This window comes from Peromyscus californicus, unplaced genomic scaffold (assembly GCF_007827085.1).
Source record: "Peromyscus californicus insignis strain IS unplaced genomic scaffold, ASM782708v3 Scaffold_3__1_contigs__length_106647218, whole genome shotgun sequence".
In the NCBI taxonomy this organism is placed as follows: Eukaryota; Metazoa; Chordata; class Mammalia; order Rodentia; family Cricetidae; genus Peromyscus; species Peromyscus californicus.
The window spans coordinates 54,783,768-54,803,119 of record NW_026294551.1 but is presented as its reverse complement, the minus strand read 5'-3'; the positions used below and the strand labels follow the sequence as shown (position 1 = coordinate 54,803,119).

The window sequence follows — 19,352 nt, the reverse complement described above, 5'->3', positions numbered from 1 at the left end:
GACTGCAAGAAGGGATGCGAGCCTGCCCTGCAGTGGCGTAGAAGGAATTGCAAGATAAGATCTTAATGAGCTGAAACAATCATAATGGATTGTGAGGCAAGATTTTTAAGTAGTTTCCTTTCACTGTGGAAACTGCTGGGTGATGATGCTTGAAGTCAGTGAGGTATGCAGACACTCAGTAGCTAGTAGCAATTATCATTAAGTGCAATTATTAAGTGAGTGTTCCCCCTACTTCATTTCACTTTTGTTTTAAAGACAATCAGAGGAGTTGTGTCTCTTATACAACTCTTAACAGAATACGTAATTTTAAAATATAATGAGTGTATGAATTGTATGGTTTAAACAGATTGTTGAGAATAAACTTGGACAAAGGTATATGTGATAATTAGACTTTTTGAGATGTTATAAAGTGTGGAATGATAACTCTCTCAAAGATTCTTCTTTTTCCACAATGCTGAGTGATGTGGTTGTGTTTCACATAGATGGCTAGCTCCTTAGAAAGAACAGGGTGATTTGCTCATAACTAATGCATAGGACTGGAAATACATACTTTGTCCTACTGAAGAACAATGGCCTGCATTTGCCCCCTTGGCAGTCCTGACCATTCATATGACTTAGCTGCAGCTACCCCTTTGGCAGTCTTGGCCATTTTTCTGACTTAGCCACAGCTACCCCCTTAGCAATCCTGACCATTCATCTGACTTAGCTGCAGCTACCCCCATTCTCAAGTTTTTTCCTGTGTGTTCCCAGATGGGGATGTTCTTCTGCACTCTGAGTGCCATGAGGTATCCTGCGCTTTGTAGAAATTATAACTACTTGTTTGTCTTTTCTCAACTAAATTCTAGACTTCTTAAAGGAGGGGGATGCATGTATCTTTGCTCTTTCACACTATATATGAAGTACTTTGGATAGAAGCAACACCAAGAGAAAAGATTATATTCAATTTTGGATGTGAGTCTATTTTATTTGTAACTTTGAGAAAAACATACCACATATATACCGCAGACCTCAGTGTCCTGCCCAGAATGCTTCTATGAAAAAGTCAATAATGTATCTACCTATGGCTTATTATAATGGGTCAGTCCTGACCCATTGGGAGGAGCTAAAAGATCTTCTGGACACTGGAGATTTGCGGGGGAGACAAGGAGTCAGAGAGGTGGAGATCATAGTGATAGGCAGAGGAAGGCTGGCCAGGCACCCTAGAGCATGGGCAGAAGTAGGAAGACGGCAGTGTTGCCCTGGCTGGGCGTCTGTCAAGGTTGATATCAACCTGACTGTGGCTGGGGAATTGCAGCAATTTCATCCCAGGGAGAAGGCTAAGGGACAGATAGACCAGTGGAGAAGGTAGGCAGAGATCTTCAGGGATCCAGAGCAAAGCAGATACAGGGGGTGGGTACTGTGGATATCGTTCTGTATAAATAAAACACTGATTGGTCAGTGGCCAGGCAGGAAGTATAGGTGGGACAAGGAGAGAGGAGAATTCTGGGAAGTGGAAGGCTGAGGCAGGGAGACACTGCCAGCCGCCGCCATGACAAGCAGCATGTGAAGACGCTGGTAAGCCACGAGCCACGTGGCAAGGTATAGATTTATAGAAATGGATTAATTTAAGATGTAAGAACTAGATAGCTAGACGCCTGAGCCATTAGGCCAAACAGTTTAAATAATATAAGCATCTGTGTGTTTATTTTATAAGTGGGCTGTCGGACTGCTGGGGTTTGGTGGGACGGAGAGAAAACTCTAGCTACAGGTGGGCTAATTCCTGGTACTGGGGCCCACAGGGAGAGATGTGGATAAATGTGAAAATGTCCCGCCACCAAGCTGCTGTACTCTTGTTCAGCTGTCCAGGCTCAGGTCTAGTACCTGACTCTTGGCAACCAGACTTCAAAACTTAGGGGACCACCAGCAAGAGTTGAGGGTGGGGAGCCAGCTGTGGAGCAACCTGTGATAAGTGACAGTTTCATGAGGTCAACACATCTGACTCAGTGCTGAAGCCTGACACACTGCTGCACTGAACTCTGTGGTATGGAGATTTGAGTGTCCACGTGTGGCACACTGTGCAGTGTCCAGCTCGAAAGGTGTGGCACACTGTCCACTGTCCGGCTCCACAGGTATGGCATGCTTGCAATTACAGAAGACAACTAGGACAGAGTCAACACAAAACACAGGGACCACATTTCAAATCTTCCTGGCAGATACAATTTTAACATGGGCAAGCAGCTTCATTTTCTTTTGGAACATTCTGGGGAAGGTTCTTATCCTGCAAGAAGGAAAATAAAGTAATTAAAAACTGATAGCTCATAAAGTAAGCAACTCATGTCAAGTTTGAACATAGTATTGTACTGCTTTCTTTTATATTTTTCTTCCTGAGCAGCATTTGATTGTTTTTTCCCACTATGTATGTGAGAGGGATAGAGTAGGAAAGAGAGTGATACACACACACACACACACACACACACACACACACACTTCCTTTTCTTATTTGAGGTGGTCTCACTATATAGCCTAGACTGGCCTTGAACTCACTATGTACACCAGGGTGGCCTCAGACCCATGGTAATCCTCCTGCCTCAGCCACCCAAATTCTGGGATTATGGGCATGAATTACCATACCTACCTTTATTTTTCCTAAAACAATTTTGATAAGAAGAAAACTAAGTTGCAAATCTTCTCCTACTTAGTTAATGGCTGTTGAGAGTCTAATAGAGAGATTTAGGAGGGTGGGAAGGGGCAGGTGAAGGAACAGGTGCAGGGGACTTTGATGGAGGAGTCATTTAGGTGTTCTTTGGCACATCAGGGGTTAAGAAAAGCATTTGAATGTACTCACCATGAAAAAATGATAGAGTTGAAGGCGAAGGGGGGATGCACCACCACCCAGTGTACACATCAATCAAAACATCATATTGAACCACATAAATGTCCGCAAATATGTGCCAGTCACAAAACAAGCACTAATTAGAAAGAGTCATTTAACAACTGAAAACAGTGCATGTGTAAGATATTTCATACAATCCAGAAATGTACAAAATGAAGTATAAAAATTCTTGTAATTCTAGAAGTTTTATTCAAGTAGGTATATGTATTCTTATATTGGGTCATTTCTTAAGAAAAAGAGAATATATACCTCACACCTTGTATGCCCTCACTTTTTTTTCCCCGTCAACACCAGAGATCCTTTGCCTATGTATGAGATTTCTCCATCCAAGGAGCCACTTGATATTACTTGTTTACCATAGTTTAACCAGACTGCAAAAATAGACGGTTTGTTTCTGGTGTGTTTCTGTTCCAAGCAGTGACCATTAATATACACCAATTCTCCAAACCACTGCTTGTAGATAGAGATGTAGTGCAGTTCAGCGGTCAACAAACCCTGGCAAAGGGTCGGAGTGGACAGGCCAGGCCACATGCTCGCTGGCATAGCCATGTCCATCGCAGTTGTGTTAACAGACATAATTGTCTGGACAGAATGTGGTCCCTGCACACCATGCAGTATTCGGTTGTTAGAAGGAATGGCTGCTGGTACATGGTGCAACGTAGATGAACATGAGTACACTGTACTAGATGAAATAATCCAGACACAGTCGGTCACATGTTGTATAATCACATTTATTTTAACAGTCTAGAATAGGTAAATGCATAGCTGTAAAACTTGAGATTGGTGATTCCCAGGAGTGTTGCGGAATATTTGTTTAACTACGTAAAGATGGTGTTGTATTTGTTTATGTGGCAGAATATTTGTTTAAGTATGTAAAGATGTATTGCTGTTTTACGTTGCCTGGCTAAGGCACCTACCTGACTGCTCTAATAAAAAGCTGAACAGCCAATAGTGAGGGAGGAGGGATAGGAGGGACTTCCGCAGGGAGAGTAAGGAGGAGGAATTTAGACTCAGGGGAGAAAGAAAAGGAGATACCAGGGGCCAGACAGACAGACACGGAGGAAGCAGGAAAGCAGGACATATAGAATGAAAAAAGGTAAAAAGCCCTGAGGCAAAGCCTAGATGAATGGAAACAGGTTAAATTAAGTTAAAAGAGCTCGTGGGACAAGCCTAAGTTAAGGCTGAGCATTCATAATTAATAATAAGTCTCCGTGTCTTTATTTGAGAGCTGGTTGGTGGCCCAAAGAAAATTCCACCTACACAGAAGCTGGAAGAAGAGGCAATGGGTGTGAGCTGCTTTGGGGGTGAAGAGAATGAAACCAGACCTAGTGGTTGTTCAATATTATGGATGTATTAAATGCTACTGAACTGTTTAAACAGTTAAAATACTTCTATGTTATGTTGACTTCAATAAAAGAAAAAAAAAGTCCTCACACTCTGCTGCCGGTTTACCCTGCACGCGTCTTTTCGCTGTTCTGTCGCCCCATCCCTCTTCTATCAAAATGAAAGAAGTCACAGCACTCGTCATCGACAGTGACTATGGCATGTGCAAAGCTGGCTTTGCTGGTAATGACGCCCTCAGGGCCATGTTTCCTTCCATGGTTGGGTGCCCCTGACAGGGCATCATGGTGGACATGGGCTCGAAAGACTCCTTCTTACATGGGTGACAAGGCTTAGAGCAAGAAGGGTATCCTGATCCTAAAGTCCCCTATCAAGTATGGCATTGTCACCAACTAGGATGACGTGGAGAAGATCTGGCACTACACCTTCTATGGTGAGCTGCGTGTAGCCCCTGAGGAACACTTGGTGCTTCTGACTGAGGACCTCCTTGAACCCCAAAACTCACAGAGAGGTGACACAGATAATGAGTGAAACCTTCAATACCCCAGCCATGGATGTGGCCATTTAGGCCATACTGTCCCTTTATGCATCTCAGAGCACCACTGGCATTGTGATGGACTCCAGTGACAGGGTCACACATGCAGTGCCCATCTACGAAGGTGATGCCCTTCCCCACGCCATCTTGCAGGTGGACCTGGCTGGCCAGGACCTGACAGACTACCTCATGAAGATCCTGACTGAGCGGGGCTGCAGCTTCACCACCACGGCTCACTGGGAAATTGTGCATGACATTAAGGAGAAGTTGTGCTGTGTTGCCCTGGATTTTGAGCAAGAAGTGGGTACTGCTGCATCCCCCTTCTCCTTGGAGAAAAGCTATGAGCTGCCTGGTGGGCAGGTGATCACCATTGGCAATGAGTGATTCCCAGTGTCCAGAGGTGCCCTTCTAGCCCTCCTTCCTGGGCATGGAGTCCTGTGGCATCCATGAGACCACCTTCAACTCCATCATGAAGTGTGATGTGGACATCTCAAGGACCGGTATGCCAACACAGTGGTGGTACTACCATGTGTCCAGGCATTGCTGGCAGGGCGAAGAAGATCACAGCCCTAGGACCTAGCACAATGAAGATCAAGATCGTTGCTCCCCCTGCGCGAAAGTACTCAGTCTGGATTGGAGGTGCCATCCTGGCCTCGCTGTCCACTTTCCAGGAGATGTGGATCAGTGGGCAGGAGGCAGATGCTTCTAGATGGACTGAGCAGGTGCCAGGCATCTGCTTAGGAGCTGATTCTAAAGCAGCAGTTTGCCCCGGCAAGTGTACACACCTCATGCTAGCCCTCACACAACTGGAAAAATTCTTAAAAGAAATTTGTCCTTGAAGCTTGTATCCAGTATCAGCACTGGATCATTGGATTTGTTGCTGATTTTTGACCTTTGTATTCAAGTTAACTGTTCCCTTGGTATATGTCTGAGATCCTGTGCATATCTTGATTTAGTCCTTAGTCCATGTGGCTCAGTCACTTGGCGGGGAAGAGCACACTGTGGAAGAGGAATGCCCAGGCCTGGTGGATCTGTGTGCCGCACCATGCAGTGATCTCTGCAGGGTATTAACGGACAGATGACTTCTAGGATTCCCTGAGGCTGGCAAGGGTTCCTGAACTAGTTACCAGTACCTGCCTTACTGGTCTACTAGAGTGGGAAAATCCAAGCCTAAGGACCCAGTTTCTGTTCTGATGTTTTCCCTCCTGAAGGCTGTTACTTGCCTTGAGTTGGAAACATTTGCATTGACACCTGTAAATGTATTTATCCTTTTAATTTATTTATGTAAGGGTTTTTTTTGTTTGTATTCAGTTCTCTAAGAAATGAAAAATTTTGGGTTTTGTACTATTCACTGAGAACATTAGGCCCTCTCAACACGTCATCATGTAAAGAAAAATAAAAGTACTGTAGTAAAAAACAAAAACAAAAAAACAATTCACATACACGGTGTGGCAAAAGCAGCCGTAGTTAATATGTAAGTGGGTGAATGCAGCTGCGTTCTAATGTCCTGTATAAAACTTTATTTGCAGTGGGAGAAGGCGAGGAAGACTTGCTCTGAAGGGCGTTTATCAGCCCTGCTGCAATGCGGAAGATAGTTTTGATAGTGACTGTGTATTGGGTGAGGATGAGGACTGAGCAGTTGTGAGGTCTTAGATGGGGAGGTGCAGTTAGCTTGGAAACTATCCCAGAGGTCTAGTCATGTCTCTTCGGTGTGCAGGAAGCCCTAGCACCCCCCTCCCCCCCCCCCCCCCCCCCCCCCCGTGAAGTGGATGGACTCTTGGGCTTTTCTCCCGACCCCTACATTTGCTTTTGTATGTGCATTTAGAGTTTGCCCATAAAAACGACTGTGCGCAGTTCCAAGTGGAGAGATTCTCTTCCATGAGAACGGGAGCTCAAGCTGGCAGGAAGTAGCAGTGAGGTAGAAGGGTGTCGGGCTTCTGTATACTTATGGACTTTTCAGCTCAAGTTGACTGAACACTCACTGTTGACTTTAGGACTCTCATCCTTTCTTGAAAAAGGACAAAGATATTTCCCTTTTAGGCTCTTGGGCTATATATTTGTATACACTTTCATAGATAACTTTCACCACTCTTAACCCATGGGCCCCCAACATTTCCTCCTCTTCTTCACCCCTTCCTCTTCCTGTCCTCCAGTGCTGAGACTAGGACCCCAGGACCTTACAAATATGAGACTCTCAGGTCTCCTCTAGAATATTCAAGTCACATATCCCATTAGAAATCATCTTGAGTTGTGGCCGAGTGTGTAGCCCAGTGGTAGCGTGTGTTTGTACCACACACAAGGCCCTGAGTTTAATCACCAACACTAATGAAACGAAAACAAAATTATTTGTGAGTGAAGTTCTAGAGCATTCTTTATAATTGCTCTTATAAAATTATGTTTACTATTGCTGTGTGTTGTGTGGATCCTGACAGAATTTAGAAGAGGTTTGGGTTCCACATTCCAGTGACTCATCTTGTACAACCGTCTTTGTAGACTCTTGGTATAAATTATCATTTGGCTTAAATTTCCCCCTTTCCCAGCAGAAATGAAGCCTAGTAAGGAAATGATGCTGCCATGTATATTGTTTTAACATTACCCTAGACTGTGTGCTGTTAGGACTTTCTGATGTGCGATGTGGAAACAGCTGAATTACTTCGGAGGCTCTCACAAGCTGAGTTGACTTGAGAACTTGGTGATTAATAAGGTAAAACTATTTCTCTTCAGGCAGAGCCATGGTTTTTTGGTTTTTGTTTTTTTTTTTTTTCCCGGGTTAAAAGAACATTAGTCTTCTAACCAGGGATTTTTGCTGTCTTTATAGTAGAACAAATGCTTTTTTCAGATCTAATCCTGGCGTGATAAATAAAGCTCTCTGCAAGGTGCTTGGGAAGATTCTAAGTAGCTCCCGAGTGGAGAGGCCTTTGCTGTGGAGGAAAAGGCCTTACCTCAAGGGTTAATCAGTCAGTGCTCATGTGGGTCAGGGAGAAAAGTTCACATCTGGGTGTTAGTGACCACCAAGCCCTTTCTTGTGGTCCTTTCCACAGTGATATATCCTTAAACATCCCTTGGGCTCAAGCCTCCCGGGTAGATTTATTGGCGCAAAATGTCCCTTGTCCATATGATAAAGTTGTGTATTTATTTGCTTTGAAACTCAGATAAGCAGCAATCAAGAACTCCATGGTAGCTGTTATTTGAGCAAACATGCCATCTAGTGATACTGACCAAGTGTTCAAATATATGCCCAGCACACCGCCTGGCATGTTGTAGATGTCTGTTGATTGCTCATTGGCTGAGTGAGTGTAGAGTTTTGTAAGGCTGAGTGTAGCAAGGCACTCAAGTTGGGCTAGCGAGTGATGGTTCCACAGCTTTGGCTTTGTGACTGTCTTGTTAAACTGTCTATATAGATCTTTTGGTTTTCTCTCTACATGTTGGATTTCAGGATTAAAATGTTTTTAAACATTTTAGGGGAAGCTGTAATGAAGTAAATCCTATACACGGAGCTTGTTTGCCTTAGAGGCTTAAGAGTAATATGCTAAAATTTCCTTTGTCAAATTGAAGCATAAACATTCAAGCGTTTGCTTGTCAACACGTAGAATTTGGTAATTAATTTGTATTTGGAAAGCTCGGTCCAGTCTTGAACGCTTAGGGAGCAAGGTTTCCAAGCGTATCTTGCTCCCAGCCAAGAACAGCTGCATCGTACATTGCTTTTCAGATGGCTTCTCTGTGACATCTGTGAAAACAGACGTCAGTAACTGAACATGCCTGAGTGCATGGCGCACTGCGGCATTCTGTGATGTATGGGGTCCAGGGTCTCCACTGGGACAGAACACCATGCTCACTTGTATAAGAATACTTATTTTACTTAAATTTTATTTCTGTTCAGTAATAAATGGTAAGGGCAGACCCTCCCAATATTATCAGAAAGCATGTACTACATTAACCGTGTGCTCAAGTTCAAGACTGGACAGACGATTCCTCATTGATAGCTTTAGTGTTCCCTGTGAGGTACACGTCAGCGATAAGTTGCGATGACTTCCCTGGCACTTGTGTGACGACCACCATCAGTTAAAACTAGAAGGAAACGCCTTCAGAGTCCGCGCCACCGTGCAAGCACGTAACACCACGTGTCCACTCATCACTGGTGTCTGTTCTCTCGCTGGAGTGGTCTTAGACTCTTCCATTTTCATTCCACATCCCCCTCCTCCCAACCTCAGCCCTCTCCTACTTACAATTCATAGGAAAAGACAAGATCAGGCTTTTACAAATCAGCTAGTTAATTAGAGGTGACCGTAGGGCAAATTCGAAGTTTCTAGACATTCAGATGATTAACCGTGGCAAAGTAGATTTCTCTTACTCTTGAACAGACTGTTTCCGTTTTCACTAATAAAAGCATCAGGAGGGAGGAACTACTGACCTGGCTCCCCCAACCCCCGTGCTTCCAATTAGGAGTCTATTATCTCATTCCAGATAATTGGAAAAGGATATCCCAAATACTGCTTCATGTAAATATGGTTTTTGCCTGTGTTATATTACTAGGAGTTCTGAACACATCTGGAGTGAAGGCAGCCCAGGGGACATTAAAAGCGTACTGTTTGGGTTGGCACAGTGACATTATAGTATATGCCAATTTGTAATGGCTTTTGGAAACAGGCAGTTTTAAACTCTCCGTGAACTATTCCCCTGAGAAATTATTCAATTAAGTACAACTAAAATTAATGTTTAGCCTTTCTTTTGTTGTTTGCTTAAATAAAATAGGCAGCTATAGAGGGAAATCTGTGGTTCATGCTGTGTTCCATGCTGTGTTCCTATTTGACCCTGGAAGTGAGCTCCCAGGAAATAGCTAGGCATCTTGGAATCAATGCCTTTTCCAGAAGATACCTAGTTGCTAGACTCTGATTATGATTTTCCTATTATGTCAATGACTGTCCTGTGTAGGTAGCTTTAGGCACCTGGGGTTCACCTACGTTTCTATCTACACCTGCAGGGAACGGGGGGGGGGGGGGACGGGACCCAGTGCCAAACCCCAAACTTCTTCTGTCTTTCTAAGTAAGTGATTCTCCAACTTCAATGGGTAGGGAGCACCTGGGAGCTTATTAAAATGAAGATTTGGGGTCATTAGATTGAGGTAGGGCCTGAGGTTCTACGTGTCTAACAAGCTCCCAGGGGCTATGGCTGGCTGAGGACTGTATTTGCAATAGGGCAATCCTAAACAGCAGTAGGAAGAGGTGTGGGGTGGGGCCTGGACCCACCTTTGATTTCCAACCCGTAGCCTGGCCCTGAGCACATTCGGATGTACATGCCTCTTGCTTTTCTTTCTAGTGTATGTCCTCACTTAATTCTCAGAATCCTCAATTTTTTATTTTTTTATTTTTTGTGTCTCTGGAAGATGACACACTTCTCATTGCCCGCAGGAGATAATGGCCTGGGGTTTTTGTTACACGCTTTCTTAGGATCCAGGCATTGTCCTGCCTCATTTTCTCAGCCCATCTTTTCTATCTGGGTTAGTAAGAAGAGCCGATTAGCTGATAGGCCTTTGTCTGTGTTACTGAACACACATGCCAGAGCCCTGGTGAGTAAGTAAGTGTGGCTTTGCGGCTTCCATCCAACATCTACTTCCAGAGTCTGGCTGCTTAGCGCTTTGGTCCAGGCTTTGATGGTCAGTGTATTCAAGGGTGGTCAGATTGAAACACAGTTAAAAATCCACATTCAGTGAAGTCCCTTGGAGAAATGTTCCATAGCCCTGGCAGCTCTTTACCTGCAGAGAGGGCATTCCACAAGAAAATCTATGATTTCATCTGCTGACTGGCTGTCCCCTTCCAATTTACAGCAAACGAATTGATCGGGAAGGAATTACTAGATGGGTAGAGGCAAAGATGGCCTTACTGTGGCCAACACTTTCTACTTCCGATACTCTATCGAAAAGAGAGCCCAGGACTTGGAGTGTAGCTCCATGGTAGAACATTTGCATAGCAAGCCCTAGTGCCTCACTTCCATCGCAGGCCCTGCAAACACACACAGCCCAGCATGCGCTTTGTTCGGTTCAGTAGCTGCTGTAAAGTTTTAGATCCCTGCCCCCAACTTTTGTCTTCAAGCTCTTTCTCTTTTAGTTCATCTTCTGTGGGTTTTTTTTTTTTTGGTTTGTTTGTTTTGTTTTGTTTTTGTATCTCAATAATTCTTTTTAAAAATGTAGCTCTGGGGACTGGAGAGATGGCTTAGAGGTTAAAAGCATTTGCTGCTCCTACAGAGGACCCAGGTTCAGTTCCCAGCATCCATATGGCAGCTCATAACTCTCCTTCACTCCAGTTCTAGGGGAGCCGACATGCTCTTCTGGCCCTGTGGGCACTGAGTATGCATGTGGTGCATACATTATGTAGATAGAACAAGCTTGCCCATAGAGAACGCGCCTCTGATTGTGTCCCTTGACTTGCTGGTGTTCTTTATTGCCTAACCAGCGCTTCCGAGCCACATCCTTTTCCTATCAGCTTGTAGAGTTTGTTATTTAACGTTCTTCTTTGGATCTAAGCTTTTGAAATTTAATTTTTTTTGTTATCAAAATAATGCCACTTTGTAGTTTGAAAATAAGAATTAGGCATTCCAAGAGTAACAGTTCCTTCCTTGCCCCAAAGTCCCACTCCTTGCAAATAATTCTTGCAGTTTTTTGTGTTTCAGTGTTCATCGTTATCCATATTTCTTTTTTATTGTTGTTCTTTCTTTCTTTCTTTCTTTCTTTCTTTCTTTCTTTCTTTCTTTCTTTCTCTCTTTTTGTTTGTTTTGCTTTTGTTTTTGAGACAGGGTCTCACTACGTAGCTTTGACTGGCCTGGAACTGGTTAGATAGACCAGGCTGGCCTTGAACTCACAGAGATGCACCTGCCTCTGCCTGCCAAGTGCTGGGATTAAAGGCATGTGCCACCATGCCCAGCAGTATCCATTTTCCACAGAATGTGATGCTTTTTCATAGTGTTTTCCGTGTTGGGAATGTTTATTTCTTCCCATGGGAGATGTCACCTTAGCTTACAGTAATCCTGCACAATTCCCTCTCTCCCACTTCCCACACATGTTTCCATTAAATCAGTGTTGATGGCATTGTGACTATGGAAATACTGTTTGTGGTTGAGCCACGGTGTGTGCTATGATTAGATCTTTATTTCATTGGTACACCCTTTCCCGCTAAAGCCGGTAATTGCTTCTCGGTTTTGGATTTGCCTAGTTACCTGTGCTGACACATTCACCACTTAGCCCTATCCTTAAGCTAGGATTGTGGGATTCCTGTGTGCTGGTGCAATGTTTGTAGTTTGCCTATGAATTTCATCTTTTAATTGGCCAGTCCTTGCTTTCCTGGATCCTTCAACTCCCTAGTTCTATCTGGACAACTGCCTGGGCTCCTGCCTGGCTCTCCTGACTTCTGTTCCATCACATGGGAAATTCAGTACCCTTTGACTCTGTGGTGCACATACCTGATATTCCGTCTGCTGGATCTTTCCTCTTTCTCACCATTGCTGTTTTGGTAGAACACACTCTCTAAGAGCATCCAAAGAACAGTTCTGTGAACATCTTAAGACTAGGTGTGTTTGAACATCACTGTCCCTTCCCTGCAGGCTGGAAGGTGTGGGAGCCAGCTTGTCCTCTGGTTGGAATTGTGAAGCTGTTCTGTATCGCTCTGGTTTCTCTGTAAAGCTCTCCATTCAGTTCTTCACTGTATGTGAGCTACTTTTCTGCCTTCCCTGTGAAAGCTTTGGGAATTTCTCTTCATTTTAGTACTCTGAAATTCAATGTTCAGGTGCCTCATTTTTAAATGTGAACATTTGGCCATAAATCAACAGATAGCCTGAGAAAATTTACTAAAACTGGAACCTAGGGGTAGTATGAAGAGAAGACAGTTGGAGGAAAGACAGCCACCACAGGAATGCTCTCTCCCTCTCCCTCTCTCTCTCTCAAACACACACACACACACACACACACACACACACACACACACACACACACACACGTGCACTCACACATACATGCACACACACACACACATGTGCACTCACACATACATACACACATGCACACACACACACACGCGCACACACAGTGCACTCACACATACATACACACATGCACACGCACACACACACACACACACACACACACACACACACACACGCGCGCGCGCGCGCGCGTATGCACTTTCTCCTCCTCCTCTCTTAGATTATAGTCACACTGAAATGGGGAAGGAAAAGAACTTATCCAAGTGTTGATCTCTTCCTCTCTCTGTCTCTCTGTCTCTGTCTCTCTGTCTCTGTCTCTCTCTCTCTCTCTCTCTCTCTCACTGTGCACAGGTCTGTTAGAGATAGAAAACAATGCATTTATAAAATTAAACAGAAGGTGTGAAAAAGAACTGTCAGAGAACAAGGGAGCGTTTCTAGGAGAGAATGATAAAGAATAGATGGCTCACTTTCCCACCACAGATGCCCTGGTCTGCACCCAAGTCTTACCCAACTACCTGGGCATCTCTGAAATCTGTAAGAAGAGGAAATGTGGAGAAGTCAAGGTGATGTTCTTAAGGAATGAGAAAAATGCAGACTATGTTTAGTCTGCAGTTAGGCTGAAATCTGAGCTGTGCATGGCATGCGCCTCTGAGCAAAGCCTTTGCATTGAAATCCAGAGACACCCCCACCCCCACAGCATCTTGTGCCTCACCACATGTTAGAAATCTGAAGTGGACAAGCCACAGAGTTTTCGTAAGCCTGTTTTAACATCTGTAAAGCACACCACAGTTTCCCTGTTCACTTTCGTGGATGGGAGGCCCAAATGAGGTATGGTATAGTTAGACCACTTTATGGAGTCATCGCTGTGTGTTTTAAATCTCCCCAATAAACGAAAACAAATGGAAACAGGTGATAGAAAGCTCATTTAGAAGTAATACAGTTTTCTGAATTTCATGAGAAGCTAGTCTGTTTTGTAAAGGTCTAAAAGAAAGAGCCCAGAAATGAAATTGAGGAGGTTTCCAGTCTCTCTTGTTCTCTTTGGGGACTAACCTATTTTGTTTTAACCACGTATTCTAGTTTCCTTTCTATTGCTGTGATAAAATACTCAGACCAAAAGCAGCTTAGGGAAGGACAGGATTTATTTCGGCTTACAGGCAGTAGTCCATCACTGAGGGAAGTCTGGGCGGGAACTTGAAGCAGAAACCCTGGAGAAACACTGCTCACTGGCTCACTCCCTATCCTGGGCTTGGCTAGCTTTTTTATACATCCGAGGACCACCTACAGCAGGCTGGATCCGCCCACATAATTAACAAGATAAACCCCCCCACAGATATTTCCCAGGCCAATCTGGTTTGGCCAGTCCTTTCTGAGATGATGGACCAACGCTAAGCTAAGGGGCCAATGTCTTTGATTGAAGATGCTGCATGTCTTTAATCCCAGAGGCAGAGATAGAAGCAGACAGATCTGTGTGTGTGTGAGCTCAGCCTGGTCTATGTAGAGAGGTCCAGGCCAGCCAAAGAGACACAATGAGAGACTATCTCAAGAACGACAACCACAAAAGCTAACCAGGACACCATGCCACACAAATCTGAACATGCTGTAGACCCTGAGGTATAGGACTAGAAGGCTGAGATCTGATTGGTCTGGGCAAGTCCCAGCGGAAATGAAATGTCTCTGTTATAGACAGACCCTATGGAACTTGAGATGTAGGCCCTTTTTCAAAGAGAACCGAGTTCTAGTGGGTGGGGTGAAAGGGTGCATGAGTAAGTGTGGCTTGAGGCTTCTGTCCAAGCATCAGGACTTTCAGATTTGGCTTGTCCAAGGTTTGGTAGGTTCAGGGCTTTGGTGGTTAGTCTAGATACTTAATGAAGGACTCTCTAGAGGATTAAAAAATAGAATAGAGATATAAACATTATCCACACCTTCTATCACTGTGAGTGACGAAATGTTAGCAAATAGCTTTGGCTAACAGTTGGGAGTTCTAATATGATCTACTACTTGATGTTTGATAATCATGGCTTGCTTAACAAAAACACAGCGTAACAAAAGCACTACTCAGCTGGATTGTGTTGGCTTATGCCTTTAATCCTAGCACTCGGGAGGTAGAGGCAGGCAAATCTCTGTGAGTTCAAAGCCAGCCTGGTCTACAGAGTGAGTTCCAGGACAGCTAGAACTGTTACACAGAGAAACCCTGTCCAACCCCCCCACAAAAAAATTTTTAAGGCACTACTCAGACATTTTGAGAACAAGGAATATGTGTCTAGGTTTATAAGATTTGAACAATTCTGTTTAGAGTGCAAAAGTGCTGAGTGTACTGGTTAGCTTTAATTGTCAACTTGAACAGCCTAGTCAGTGAGGGATTATCTACATTGGGTTGACCTGTATGCATGTCTGTAAAGGATTATCTTAATAAAGTTAATTGATGTGGCAAGTTCAAGCCCATTGTGGGTGGCACCATTCCCTAGACAGGGCGTCCTGAGCTGTAGAAGAGTGGAGAAATCTAACTGCATACAATCAAGCAACTGAACACATATGTATTCGTTTCTCTCTGCTCCAAATGTGGGTGTAAGTAATATGATAGCTGTTTCAGTTTCCCACTACTTGACTTCCCTGCTATTATGGGCTGTAACATGGAACTGTGAGCTAAAGTAAGCCCTTTCTCCCCTAAGTGGCTTTTTGTCAGAGTATTTTATCACAGCAACGGAAATGAAGCTAGAGCAGTCCAATAAGGTGAAATGCTCATTTCAGTAAATAGTAATTGACATTTCCTAACAGGAGATCTTTATAAGGGAAAGTTAAACAGTCTCATCTTTCACACAAAGCAGAGCAAACAAGAACAAACAAGGCATCTTGGGATATGTGAGCTGATGTCTTTTTCTTTCTGGGTGTTCTGAAAAAAGCCTCTAGACTTAGGCAGACGTGGCTTCACCTATAGCCCTCCCTGTGACCTTGGACAGATTCTGTCACCTCTGAGCATCACCTTCGGCAGTGTTTGCCTCACGGCCTTGTCCTCAGGACCGATGGAGATTGACCTTGCTCATAGGAGCTGTTAGCCTGCTCTTAATGTGTCTGCATTGTCCCTCAGCCTAGGGGAAAGGGCTTACTTAATGTGTCATTCTTAAATCCAATTTAATTATAAGTTTGGTTTTGTTTCTATCATAGTTTTTAGAGCAACAGAGAAATTGAGAACAGTACCTGGGACTCTCACCTGCCCCCCGCACCCGGCTTCCCTATTGAATATCTTGTGTTAGTGTGATGTGATCTATTTGTGACCGTTCATTAGTGAGCCAGTGTGGAAGTATTAGGAATTAAACCCACAGTTTTCCGAGTCTTCGCTTGGTGTCATTTCTGTTCCATGATCTCATCTAGGACATTTATTTTATTGTCACCTCTTGCGACAGCTTTTCATACTGTCCGAGTTTCTGTGGTGTTGACAGTTTTGAGGAGTACTCGTCAAGTATTTAAGTTTTTATTACATTCATCTATGTATTTAGTGTGTGTGCGCACGCGCAGATATTGGTGTGTCACAGCACATATGTGGAGGTCAGAGGTCAATCTGTGAAAGTTTGTTCTCTCCTACCATGTGGGTTTTGGGGATCAAACACAGGCCATCAGACTTGGCAGCAAGAGCCTTTCCCCACTGAGCTGTCTCATAAAACCCTGTGCTCAGGTGGTTTGTGGAACCTTGCATGGCTTGAATGCCTGTGATGGTTTCCTTGTGGTAACAGAGACTGAGTTATTGGGAGGAAAACCACAGAGATGGGCCATTTTTATTCTATCACATCAAGGGGGCACACCAGCAATTCGCTTTGCGACTCATTTCATTACGTTCTTCTGGCTCCTTCACCATCGGGTCACTAATATTCCTTTCTCCTCTGCGTGGTTTCTAGACTGTTCTTTGAAAGGCAGTCACAGCATGCAGCCTGTACCCCAGTGGGGAGCTGCGCTCTGTTCCTTGGAAGTGTAGTGTCTGTGTAAACTATTTGGAATTCAACACGAGGGATTTATTTCTGCTCCCTCAGTTATGAATTTGTTCAGTCATATGTTTATATCAGTATGAACACCTGGATATTTATTTTTCTACTTTTTGGACTTTTAAAAACCTCATTTATTATTGTATGTGAGGCGGTGCATGCAAAGGACAGCTCTGTAGGGTTGACTCTTTCCTGCCACCTTAACCTAAGTACTGGGGATCAAACTCAGGCCGCTGGGCTTACACAGAAGCAGTTTCCCCAGGGAGCAATCTCACCAGCCCCTCTCATCAGGATTTTAATTCCAAACTATTTACTTTGTTGTTTAGACTCGTCTCACTTGGCCCTTGGGAACTCCTGTGGTTGGCACATCTGCTCCATCTACCACTGGGCTTTTTGACCACATTTCATCTTTAAGTATCTACAGAATACTTCAGGGTTATAGTTGACCACATTTCATCTGGAAGTATCTACAGAATACTTCAGGGTTATAGTTGGTATTTTCGGCCTCAGTTTTAAAAGCTGTTGTTTTTCTAGGGATTCTTGGTTGTTTTAATTGGAGGATGATTATTAGAAACCAAGCCTGAATGTTGGTATACTTGTTGCTATAGGGAATATTCGTTTTCTTAGGTCCTCTAGATAGGCAAAGCATAGAATGGCCCATGCATTTACTAACATAATACATGCGTAACTTAGTATCCATATCCATGCCTAATTGCCCGTGTCTGTATTGAGCTAACCATGAGTTCACACTAATGTCTCTAATCATCGCCGTGGGCGTTGTTCTAGACTCATCCCCTTCCTCGTCTGTAAACTTGCACTTACCGGTGAGAATCTGGCTCCCACCACCAGCCATCCACGTCCTTAGAGCTTCAGCTCCGGTGGACAGGTATAGCAGTGGAGGACTATTACCCATCCCCATGGGAGCCAGCACCATCACCTAGAACTCAGGGCTTCTGTACCATCCATTCTGCTTTTGCCCTGTAGATAGCACCCTTTCTAAAGCCAGGTAGGTCAGCACGGTTTCTCTTTTAACAGTCTGTATTACTTTCTAAAACCCTCAACCTCCAAAATGCCTTTTTTTAAAGTAATGTAAATTAAGGTTTACTCTGTACCTTCTATGAGTTCTGACCAATGTATAACACCACCTAGTTACCACTACAATAGCATCCAGAATGTTTTCACTGCCCTAAAAATTCCTGTGAGTCACCTCTTCAGCCCTCTCCTCCTCCTCAACTCCTGGCAACCATAGATTGTTTTACTCTCTCTGTAGTTGTGTCTTTTCTGAGATGTCATATAATTGAAATCATACGGTATATCGTAACCTTTTATGCATGCAGGTTGCTAAGAAACACATGTTGGTTATCTGTAAATCATTGCAGTCCAAGCCGAGCAAGTTAGCCTCAGGATTCTGGGCTTTTCGATGATGGAAGATGGGTTTTTTTGTTTTGTTTTATTTTTTGTTTTTTGGGATTTTTTTCCTTTGGTTGTTAACTTGGTTTTCTTTTGTTTTGTTTGTTTGTTTGTTTGTGTGTATGTAGCTTATTTAGCAAAGAATTTTAATGTGCTTACATTTTTTTTAAAGTAAACATCTTATTGAAGGGCCAGAAAAACCAGTGAAGCCTATTCTAGGGCTTTTTAGTGACAAAATAAGACAATTTATGTAATGCTCTTAGATCTATGGCTCCACTCAAGTAGATGTTATCTTCTTTGAGCACTATGATTTTCCTAAAATTTAACAGTGTTTCTGTTTTCATATTGATGCCTTTTTTAAGCTTGAAATGTATTGCTTTTTAAAATTGTGTGTGTGTGTGTGTGTGTGTGTGTGTGTGTGTGTGTGTGTGTGTGTGTGTTTACACATGTGCTCTTAAGTTCCGTGCCTATGGAGTCTAACAGAGGATGTCAGATTCTCTGCAGCTAGAGTTCCAGGCATTTGTGAGCCACCTGACATAAGTGGTGGGAACCGAACTCGGGTCCTCTGCAAGGGAAACATGTGCTCTCAACCGAGGAGCCAGCTCTCCAGCCCCATGTATTTTTAAATTAAAAGAGTGTTGGGAGTCTGGGGAGATGGTTCAGTAAGTAAACCGCTTCCACATAAGTGTGAGGTTCTGAGTTTGAATCCCCAGAGCACCCATGTCTATAACCCAGTGCATCCCTACAAGAAGATGAGAGGCAAATCCCTGGAAGCTTGCAGGCCAGCTAGCCTGACATACAGCAGCATGGAGAGAAAACAAAAACAAAAAATGAAGAGATCTGTTTCAAAGAAGGTGGAAAGTGAGGACCAGCACCCAAGGTTGTCCTCTGCCTTCCACACATATGTCATGAAATTGTGTGCCCATGTTCACACACAAATGTGCATATTTATACATTGCACACACATATATTATAGATACACACATACATGAATTGTGCTCAAAACAACTATGGATTGGAGGCTGGGGAGAAGCTCCAGGGGTCAGAGTGCAAGTGTGAAGATCTAAGTTTGGATTCCAACCCCCAATGGAGGAAAAGAAGAAAAAAGCTGGGTGTGGTTGAACATGTACCTCTAGGAGGTGATAGGAAGGTGAGTGGGCCTTACTGGTCACCAGCACAGCTCCAGGTTCAGGAGAGATGCCGTCCCAAAGGAACGAGGCAGAGAATGAGAGGAGAGCATAAGACGTGC

General features: G+C 43.8%; 1 protein-coding gene and 1 pseudogene across 1 annotated transcript in view; both read left to right on the top strand.

Moving 5' to 3' along the window:
• Window positions 1–19,352, top strand: part of Stx8 (syntaxin 8) — a 257,224-nt gene that overhangs the window by 109,795 nt on the left and 128,077 nt on the right. The window lies entirely within an intron of this gene.
• On the top strand, window positions 4,483–5,587 carry LOC128121437 (actin-like; annotated as a pseudogene).